General features: G+C 39.6%; 1 pseudogene; it reads left to right on the top strand.

Annotated features, from left to right (window-relative positions):
* The first annotated feature begins 1,627 nt into the window (after positions 1-1,627).
* Positions 1,628-10,490, top strand: LOC132493866 (olfactory receptor 52K1-like; annotated as a pseudogene).
* The last annotated feature ends 391 nt before the right edge of the window (positions 10,491-10,881 follow it).

Here is a 10,881-nt window from a genome sequence, read left to right as displayed (position 1 = left end):
ATGTAATATATAATTTAATCACTCTCATTTTATTATCTTTCTCCATATTTTAGAAATTTCTTTTACTCAGAGATCAATCTGTATTGTTCACTGATATATACTTAACCTATTCAGTAAAAGTATTTAAAATCTTTAGTAAATATACTAAATATATTTACTGAATGTTGTATGAATGTAAAATTGAACACAGTGAGGAGGGACCTTCAAGATGGTGGAAGAGTAAGAAGTGGAGATCACCTTCCTCCCCACAAATACATCAGAAATACATCTACATGTGGAACAACTCCTACAGAACACCTACTTAATGCAGGTAGAAGACATCAAACTTCCCCAAAGGCAAGAAACTCCCCACGTACCTGGGTAGGGCAAAAGAAAAAAAGGAAAAACAGAGACAAAAGAATAGGGATGGGACCTGCCCCTCTGGGAGGGAGCTGTGAAGGAGGAAAAGTTTCCAACACTAGGAAGCCACTTCACTGGGGGAGAAGGGGAGTGGGTGGGGGGAAGCTTCGGAGCCACGGAGGAGAGCGCAGCAACAGGGGTGCAGAGGGCAAAGCAGAGAGAGTCCCACACAGAGGATCAGTGGCAACAAGCACTCTCCAGCCCGAGAGGCTTGTCTGCTCACCCGCTGGGACGGGTGGGGGCTGGGAGCTGAGGGTCAGGCTTCAGTCGGATCCCAGGGAGAGGACTGGGGTTGGCTGTGTGAACACAGCCTACAGGGGGCTAGTGCACCACAGCTAGCCAGGAGGGAGTCCAGGACAAAGTCTGGACCTGCCTAAGAGTCAAGAGACCATTGTTTTGGGGTGCACAAGGAGAGGGGATTCAGAGAGGGGATTCAGAGCACCGCCTAAACGAGCTCCAGAGACAGACATGAGCCACGGCTATCAGTGCAGACACCAGAGACAGGCATGAAACACTAAGGCGGCTGCTGCAGCCACCAAGAAGCCTGTGTGTAAGCACAGATCACTATCCAGATCTCCCCTCCTGGGAGTCTGTGCAGCCCCCCACTGCCAGGGTCCCGTGATCCAGGGACAACTTCCCTGGGAGAACACACGGCACGCCTCAGGCTGTTGCAACATCACGCCAGACTCTGACACCACAGGATCGCCCCATATTCCGTACTCCTCCCCCCCCCCAGCCCACAGTGAGACAGAGCCTCCTAATCAGCTGCTCCTTTAACCCCATCCTGTCTGGGTGGGGAACAGATGCCCTCGGGTGAACTACAAGCAGAGGCAGGATCAATTCCAAAGCTGAACCTCAGGAGTTGTGCAAACAAAGAAGAGAAAGGGAAATTTCTCCCAGCAGCCTCAGGAGCAATGGATTAAATCTCCACAGTCACCTTGATGTACCTGCACCTCTGGAATACCTGAATAGACAATGAATCATTCCAAAATTAAGGTGGGGAACTTTGGGAGCAACTATAGACATGGGGTTTGCTTTCTGCATCTAGTTTGTTTCTGGTTTTATATTTATTTTAGTTTAGTGTTTAGAGCTTATTATCTTTGGTAGATTTGTTTATTGATTTGGTTGCTTGCTTTCTTTTATATATATATATATATATATATATATATATATTTATATAGGTATATGCATTTTTTTGCTTTTTCTCTTTTTGTGAGTGTGTATGTCGATGCTTCCTTGTGTGATTTTGTCTGTATAGCTTTGCCTTTACCATTTGTCCTAGGGTTCTGTATGTCATTTTTTGAGGCGGGGATAGTTCTTAGGACTTCTCATTGGTGGAGTTGTTTTTTGGATTGGTTGTCCTTTCTTTTTTCTATTACTTTTTAATTTTTAATAATATTTTTAAATTATTTTTTTCTTTCTATCTTTCTTTTATTTTTTTCTTCCTTTTCTTCTGAGCCAAGTGGCTGACAGGGTCTTGGTGCTCTGGCTGGGTGTCAGGACTGAGCCACTGAGGTGGGAGAGCTGAATTCAGGATAATGGTCCATGAGAGACCCCCTGGCCCAACGTAACATCAAACAGTGAAAGCTCTCCTGGAAATCTCAGTCTCAACGCTAAGACTCAGCTCCAGTCAACGACCAGCAAGCATCAGTCCTGGACACCCTATGCCGAACAACTAGCAAGACAGGATCACAACCCCACCCATTAGCAGAGAGGCTGCCTAAAATCATAATAAGCTCACAGACACCAAAAAAACACACCACTGGATGTGGTCCTGCCCACCAGAAAGACAAGATCCAGCCTCATCCACCAGAACACAGGCACCAGTTTCCTCCACCAGTAAGCCTACACAACCCACTGAACCAACCTTACCCACTGGGGACAGATGCCCAAAACAATGGGAACTACAAACCTGCAGCCAGCAAAAAGCAGACCCCAAACACAGTAATTTAAGCAAAATTATTAGACAGAGAAAAATCTGGCAGATGAAGGAGCAAGGTAAAAACCCACCAGACCAAACAAATGAAGAGGAAGTAGGCAGCCTACCTGAGAAAGAATTCAGAGTAATGATAGTAAAGGTGATCCAAAATCTTGGAAACAGAGTGGAGAAAATACAAGAAACGTTTAACAAGGACCTAGAAGAACTAAAGAGCAAACAAACAATGATGAACAATCCAGTAAATGAAACTTAAAATTCTCTAGAAAGAATCAATAGCAGAATATTTGAGGGAGAAAAACGGATAAGTGACCTGGAAGATAAAATAGTGGAAATAACTACTGCAGAATGAATAAAGAAAAAAGAATGAAAAGAATTCAGGACAGTCTCAGAGACCTCTGGGACAGCAATAAAGGCAACAACATTCAAATTATAGGGGTCCCAGAAGAAGAAGAGAAAAAAAAGGGACTGAGAAAATATTTGAAGAGATTATAGTTGAAAGCTTCCCTAATATGGGAAAGGAAATAGTGAAACAAGTCCAGGAAACACAGAGTCCCATAGAGGATAAATCCAATGAGAAACACACCAAGACACATATTAATCAAACTATCAAAAATTAAATACAAAGGAAAAATATTAAAAGCAGCAAGGGAAAAGCAACAAATAACATACAAGGGAATCCCCATAATGTCAACAGGTAATCTGTCAACAGAAACTCTGCAAGCCTGAAGGGTGTGGCAACATATATTTAAAGTGATGAAAGGGAAAAACTTACAACCAAAATTACCCTACCCGGCAAGGATCTCATTCAGATTTGACAGAGAATTTAAAACCTTTACAGACAAGCAAAAACTAAGAGACTTCAGCACCACCAAACCAGGTTTACAACAAATGTTAAAGGAACCTCTCTAAGCAAGAAACACAAGAGAAGGAAAAGACCTACAAAACAATTAAGAAAATGGTATAGGAACATACATATCAATAACCACCTTAAATGTAAATGGATTAAATGCTCCAACTAAAAGACATAGACTGCCTGAATGGATACAAAAAAAGAACCATACATATGCTGTCTACAAGAGACCCATTTCAGACCTAGGGACACATACAGACTGAAAGTGAGGTGATGGAAAAAGATATTCCATGAAAATGGAAATCAAAAGAGAGCTGGCATAGCAATTCTCATAACAGACGAAATAGACTTTAAAATAAACACTATTACAAGAGACAAAGAAGGACACTACATAATGATGAAGGGATCAATCCAAGAAGAAGATATAACAGTTGTAAATATTTATGCACCCAACATAGGAGCACCTCAATACATAAGGCAAATGCTAACAGCCATAAAAGGGGAAATCAACAGTAACATTTTCATAGTAAGAGACTTTAAAAGCCCACCTTTACCAATGGACAGGTCATCCAAAATTAAAATAAATAAGGAAACACAAGCTTTAAATGATACATTAAGCAAGATGGATTTAATTGATATTTATAGGACAATCCATCTAAAAACAACAGAATACACTTTCTTCTCAAGTGCTCATGGAACATTCTCCAGGACATTCATATCTTGGGTCACAAATCAAGCCTTGACAAATTTTCAAAAATTAAAATTGTATCAAGTATCTTTTCCAATCACAACGCTATGAGACTAGGTATCAATTACAGGAAATAATCTGTAAAAAATACAAACACATGGAGGTTAAACAATACAGTACTAAATAACCAAGGGATCACTGAAGAAACCAAAGGGGAAATCAAAAAATACCCAGAGACAAAAGACAATGAAAACACAATGATCCAAAACCTATGGGATGAAGCAAAAGCAGTTCTAAGAGGGAAGTTGATAGCAATACAATCCTACCTCGAGAAACAAGAAACATCTCAAATAAACAACCTAAACTTACACCTAGAGCAATTAGAGAAAAAAGAACAAAAAAACCCCCAAAGTTAGCAGAAGAAATCATAAAGATCAGATCAGAAATCAATGAAAAAGAAATGAAGGAAACGATAACAAAGATCAATAAAACTAAAAGCTGATTCATTGAAAAGATAAACAAAATTGATAAACCATTAGCCAGACTCATCAAGAAAAAAAGGGAGAAGACTCAAATCAATAGGATTAGAAATGAAAAAGGAGAAGTAACAACTGACACTGCAGAAATACAAAAGATCATGAGAGATTACTACAAGCAACTCTATGCCAATAAAACTGACATCCTGGAAGGAATGGATAAATTCTTAGAAAAGCACAACCTTCTGAGTCTGAACCAGGAAGAAATAGATAATATAAACAGACCGATCACAAGCACTGAAATTGATACTGTGATTAAAAATCTTCCAACAAACAAAAGTCCTGGACCACAGGGCTTCACAGGCAAATTCTATCAAACATTTAGAGAAGAGTTAACACCTATACTTCTCAAACTCTTCCAAAATATAGCAGAGGGAGGAACACTCCCAAACACATTCTATGAGGCCACCATCACACTGATGCCAAAACCAGACAAAGACATCACAAAGAAAGAAAACTTTTTTTTTGTAATTAAAATTATCTTTATTTACAAATGGCATGTACTTGTATATACAAAATCCTAAGGGAAAAAAGTTAAAACTAATAAACAAGTACAGCAGGATTGCAAGAAACAAGTTCAATACAGAAAAATCAAATGTATTTCTAAAAACTAGTAAAAAAATTGAAAAATGATATTCAGAAAACAATTCCATTTACAATAGTATAAAATAGAATACTTAAAAATTTAACAAAATAAGTGCGAGGCAAACACTGAAAATTATAAATCACTGAAAGAAATTGATGAAGACATAAATAGAAAAACATCCCATGTTCATGGATCAGAAGACTTACTACTGTTAAGACAGCAATACTTCCCCAACTGATCTACAGATTTAACAAAACCCTTATCAAAATCTAAGGTAGATTCTTTATAGAAAGTGACAAGCTGATCATAAAATTCATATGGAAATGGAAGGAACTCAGAATTGCCAAAACAATCTTAAAAAAAAACATATTAGAGAACTCATACTTCCAAATTTCAAAACTTACTACAAGGCTATAGTAGTCAAGATACTGTGGTATTTGTGTAAGGAGATGCATCTATATCTAGGTAGGCAGGAAACTACAGGCCAAAATCACTGGTGACCATAAGTGCAAAAATTCTCAACGAAATACTAACAAACAGGATCCAACAGCACATTAAAAGGATCATACACCATGATCAACTGGGGTTTATCCCATGAATGCAAGGATTCTTCAGTATAAACAAATAAATCACTGTGATACACCATATTAACAAACTGAAGGAGAAAAACCATATGATCATCTCAATAGATGCAGGAAAAGCTTTCTACAAAATTCAACACACATTTATGATAAAAACTCTCCAGAAAGTAGGCATAGAGGGAACCGATCTCAGCACAATAAAGGCTATATATGACAAACCCACAGCCAGCATCATTCTCAATGGTGAAGAACTGAAACCATTTCCACTAAGATCAGGAACAAGACAAGGTTGCCCACTCTCACCATTACTATTCAACATACTTTTGGAAGTTTTAGCCACAGCAATCAGAGGAGAAAAGGAAATAAAAGGAATCCAAATCGGAAAGGAAGAAGTAAAGCTGTCACTCTTTGCAGATGACATGGTACTATATAGAGAGAATCCTAAAGACACTACCAGAAAATTACTAGAGCTAATCAATGAATTTGGTAAAGTAGCAGGATACAAAATTAATGCACAGAAATCTCTGGCATTCCTATACATTAATGATGAAAAATCTGAAAGTGAAATCAAAAAAAGACTCCCACTTACCATTGCAACAAAAAGAATAAAATATCTAGGAATAAACCTACCTAAGGAGACAAAAGACCTGTATGCAGAAAATTATAAGACGCTGATGAAAGAAATTAAAGATGATACAAATAGATGGAGAGATATACCATGTTCTTGGATTGGAAGAAACAACATTGTGAAAATGACTCTACTACCCAAGGCAATCTACAGATTCAATGCAATCCCTATCAAACTACCACTGGCATTTTTCACAGAACTAGAACAAAAAATTTCACAATTTGTATGGAAAAACAAAAGACCCCAAATAGCCAAAGCAATCTTGAGAATGAAAAATGGAGCTGGAGGGATCAGGCTCCCTGACTTCAGACTATACTACAAAGCTACAGTAATCAAGACAGTATGGTACTGGCACAAAAACAGAAATATAGATCAATGGAACAGGATAGAAAGCCCAGAGATAAACCAAACACATATGGTCACCTTATCTTTGATAAAGGAGGCAGGAATGTACAGTGGAGAAAGGACAGCCTCTTCAATAAGTGGTGCTGGGAAAACTGGACAGGTACATGTAAAAGGATGAGATTAGATCACTCCCTAACATCATACACAAAAGTAAACTCAAAATGGATTAAAGACCTAAATATAAGGCCAGAAACTATGAAACTCTTAGAGGAAAACATAAGCAGAACACTCTATGACATAAATCACAGCAAGATTCTTTTTGACCCACCTCCTAGAGAAATGGAAATAAAAACAAAAATAAACAAATGGGACCTAATGAAACTTCAAAGCTTTTGCACGGCAAAGGAAACCATAAACAAGACCAAAAGACAACCCTCAGAATGGGAGAAAATATTTGCAAATGAAGCAACTGACAAAGGATTAATCTCCAAAATTTATAAGCAGCTCATGCAGCTCAATAACAAAAAAACAAACAACCCAATCCAAAAATGGGCAGAGGACCTAAATAGACATTTCTCCAAAGAAGATATACAGACTGCCAACAAACACATGAAAGAATGCTCAACATCATTAATCATTAGAGAAATGCAAATCAAAGCTACAATGAGATATCATCTCACACCTGTCAGAATGGCCATCATCAAAAAATCTAGAAACAATAAATGCTGGAGAGGGTGTGGAGAAAAGGGAACACTTTTGCACTGCTGGTGGGAATGTGCATTGGTACAGCCATTATGGAGAACAGTATAGAGTTTCCTTAAAAAACTACAAATAGGGCCTCCCTGGTGGCGCAAGTGGTTGAGAGTCCGCCTGCCGATGCAGGGGATACGGGTTCGTGCCCCGGTCTGGGAGGATCCCATATGCCACGGAGCGGCTGGGCCTGTGAGCCATGGCCGCTGAGCCTGCGCGTCCCGAGCCTGCGTGTCCGGAGCCTGTGCTCCGCAACGGGGGAGGCCACAACAGTGAGAGGCCCGCATACCGCATAAAAAAAAAAAAAAAAAAACTACAAATAGAACTACCATATGACCCATCAATCCCACTACTGGGCATATACCCTGAGAAAACCATAATTCAAAAAGAGTCATGTACCAAAATGTTCATTGCAGCTCTATTTACAATAGCCAGGAGATGGAAACAACCTAAGTGTCCATCATCAGATGGATGGATAAAGAAGAGGTGGCACATATATACAATGGAATATTACTCAGCCGTAAAAAGAAACGAAATTGAGCTATTTGTAATGAGGTGGATAGACCTAGAGTCTGTCATACAGAGTGAAGTAAGTCAGAAAGAAAAAGACAAATACCGCATGCTAACACATATATATATGGAATTTAAGGGGAAAAATGTCATGAAGAACCTAGGGTTAAGACAGGAATAAAGACACAGACCTACTGGAGAATGGACTTGAGGATATGGGGAGGGGGAAGGGTAAGCTGTGACAAAGCGAGAGAGAGGCATGGACATATATACACTACCAAACATAAGGTTGATAGCTAGTGGGACAAAAGAAAAAAAAAAGATTCTAGCAGGAAGCCAGCTAATTACAAAAGAGGTGTCTAGCAAGTTCTTTTGAAGTGCTGGCCAAGGCAAACTTTCTACAAAACAATCTCGGATGATGGCACATTTTAAGAGAAGTTGTTTCAACCAAGCGTGATCTCACTCTTTCATACAATACTTTTAGATATTTGGTGAAGTTTTTTCCTGTTGTCAAACCACAGAGTCCCTATGAACCTGGGTTTGGAGTGCTAAAAATTAGTTGCACAGAAATTCCTTCTTTAGGTAAGCTATGACTATGAAAAAAAGAAGACTTAGGCTGAAATATGTATTTCCTGCTATTATATATTTTTTCCTCACAGTTCCTAATTGAAGGTCTGCTCCTCAGGGGGAAAAAAGTAAGAAACTGATGTAATGTCACAAACTTCTGCTAAATGCTGTTCAATGAAAGATAAGGGTGAACGAGTAGTTTCTTTCTTTAAAGAATGGTATTTTTTTTTCAGGGACAGGAAGGGGGAAAAAAAAAGAGGTCAGTCTTGCTAAATATGAGAGTTCTTCTTGATGAAAATGAAGGTGCTGGAAGATGGGTGGAGATAGAGCTCCATGAATAGAGAGGTTACCGTGAATTTAGATGAAGGAGAGACAAAAGATGAGGCTCCTGATTTTCTCAGTAAGGGGCAGGCAGGGCTGTATTTAGAGGTTTCTGGGTGTTGAGAACACCTGGAACATACATACCAGAACAGTTCCCTCCAATGAACTTTCTGCAAGGATGGAAATTCTCTGTATCTGAAAAGTACAATTTGGTAGCCACTAGTCACATGTGGCTATTGAATGCTTAAAGTGTTTTGTGTGACTGGGGTATTGAATTTTTAATTTAATTTTAATTAACAGAAATAGACACTTGTGACCAGTGGCAGCCATATCTAATTGCACAGTTCTAGAGAAAATAAACATTGTATGATTAATTGGGGCACTAGAAATTGCAGTTTATTTGATTTATATAGGCACCCAAGCCAGAGATTAAGACAGAATATTTACTTATGTGGTTGGGAGTTTTGTTTGGCAGGTAGTATGGTAAAAATATGTCTTCTAAAGCAGTTAATTTAAATACATTTCACTTCTTTCATCAGTCCAATCCTGTCATCATTAAGAACACAAAACACTACTTTCTCTGCATTCTTTTATGAAAGCTGTTGTGTGGTATCAGTTCTATTGATATTTAAAATACTACATACTCAATAAAACACAAAGTTCTGTGTGGGCAGGAAACCTGAATTATGTCTCTTCACATCTTTCAAGACTAGCTGATTTTATTTAAAGACTAGGACCAGGATCAAGAATTAATCCTCCAAGGTGAGATGTCATAGCTTGATCTGTCTAATCCTATATGCCCTGAATACTCTCCCAAGGTGAAGGAGCCTAAGAAAATCAACAAGAAGAATTTCCAGGAGCCAATATTACCTCAACCCATCCAAGCTCCTTCCTGTTGGTAGGAATTCCAGGTTTGGAGCACTCGCATATCTGGATCTCCATTCCCTTCTGCTTTGCCTATACTCTGGTCCTGCTGGGAAACTGCACACTTTTTTTTTTATTATCCTGGTTAACGTAGCCCTTCATGAAGCCATGTACCTCCTCCTGGCCATGTTGGCAACCATTGATCTGGTCCTTTCTTTTTCAGCACTGCCTAAAATTCTTGCCATATTCTGGTTCAGGGACTGAGAGATCAACTTCTATGTCTGCCTGGTCCAGATGTTCTTTCTCCACTCCTTCACTGTCATAGAGTCGGCAGTGCTGCTGGCCATGGCCTTTGACCACTATGTGGCCATCTGCAAGCCACTGCACTACACCTTACTAGACCACTTATCACCAAGATTGGCTTGGCTGCTGTGACTCGGGCTGTGACACTAATGACTCTACTCCCCTTTCTGCTCAGACGCTTCCACCACTGCTGAAGTCCAGTGATTGCCCCCTGCTACTGTGAGCACATGGCAGTGGTAAGGCTGGCCTGTGGGGACACTCACTTCAACAATATCTATGGCATTGCTGTGGCCATGTTCATAGTGGTATTGGACCTGCTCTTTATTATCCTGTCTTATATCCTCATCCTTCGGGCAGTTCTATAGCTTGCCTCTCAGGAGGCCCGTTACAAGGTTTTGGGGATATACATGTCCCATATAGGTGTCATTTTAGACTTTTACACACCTGTGGTCATCTCCTCAGTGATGCACCATGTGGCTTGCCAGGCTGCCCCACCTGTGCACATATTCCTTGCCAATTTCTATCTGCTCTTCTCACCCATGGTCAATCCCATCATCTATGGGGTCAAGACCAAACAGATTTGTGAATGAGTCTTAGGATTATTCCTGAGAAAAGATGTGTAAATGGACAGTGAGGAACAGGTGGAGAAAGAGTGGGACATGTTGAATGCTGGAGTGGGGATGGTGATATAATAAGAAGTAGAGGGCTGCCAGAGTCTCTTTGTTTAGGCCCTTACTGGTAAAATGAAAAAACCAAATAATGTCCCAAAATGCTCAAGGGTCTCCAGTCTGATTAGGACTCAAGGGTCTGAGTCCTTGGACTCAAACTGCTGACTTTGCTCTTTCTTCACGGAGTCCTCATTAATGATATGGGCTTCATAAAGGCTTAACCAACTCTTCTCTTGATGACATCACCTAAAAACAAAGATGCTTCCAAGTTCGGTTACTTAAGAGAAGACCGAGAATCTTAGTTTCTACCCTGAGTCCATGAGAATTTGGTTATCTACTCAGTCCT

The sequence above is a fragment of the Mesoplodon densirostris genome, chromosome 7 (assembly GCF_025265405.1).
Source record: "Mesoplodon densirostris isolate mMesDen1 chromosome 7, mMesDen1 primary haplotype, whole genome shotgun sequence".
In the NCBI taxonomy this organism is placed as follows: Eukaryota; Metazoa; Chordata; class Mammalia; order Artiodactyla; family Ziphiidae; genus Mesoplodon; species Mesoplodon densirostris.
This window is presented reverse-complemented; position numbering and strand designations above follow the sequence as displayed.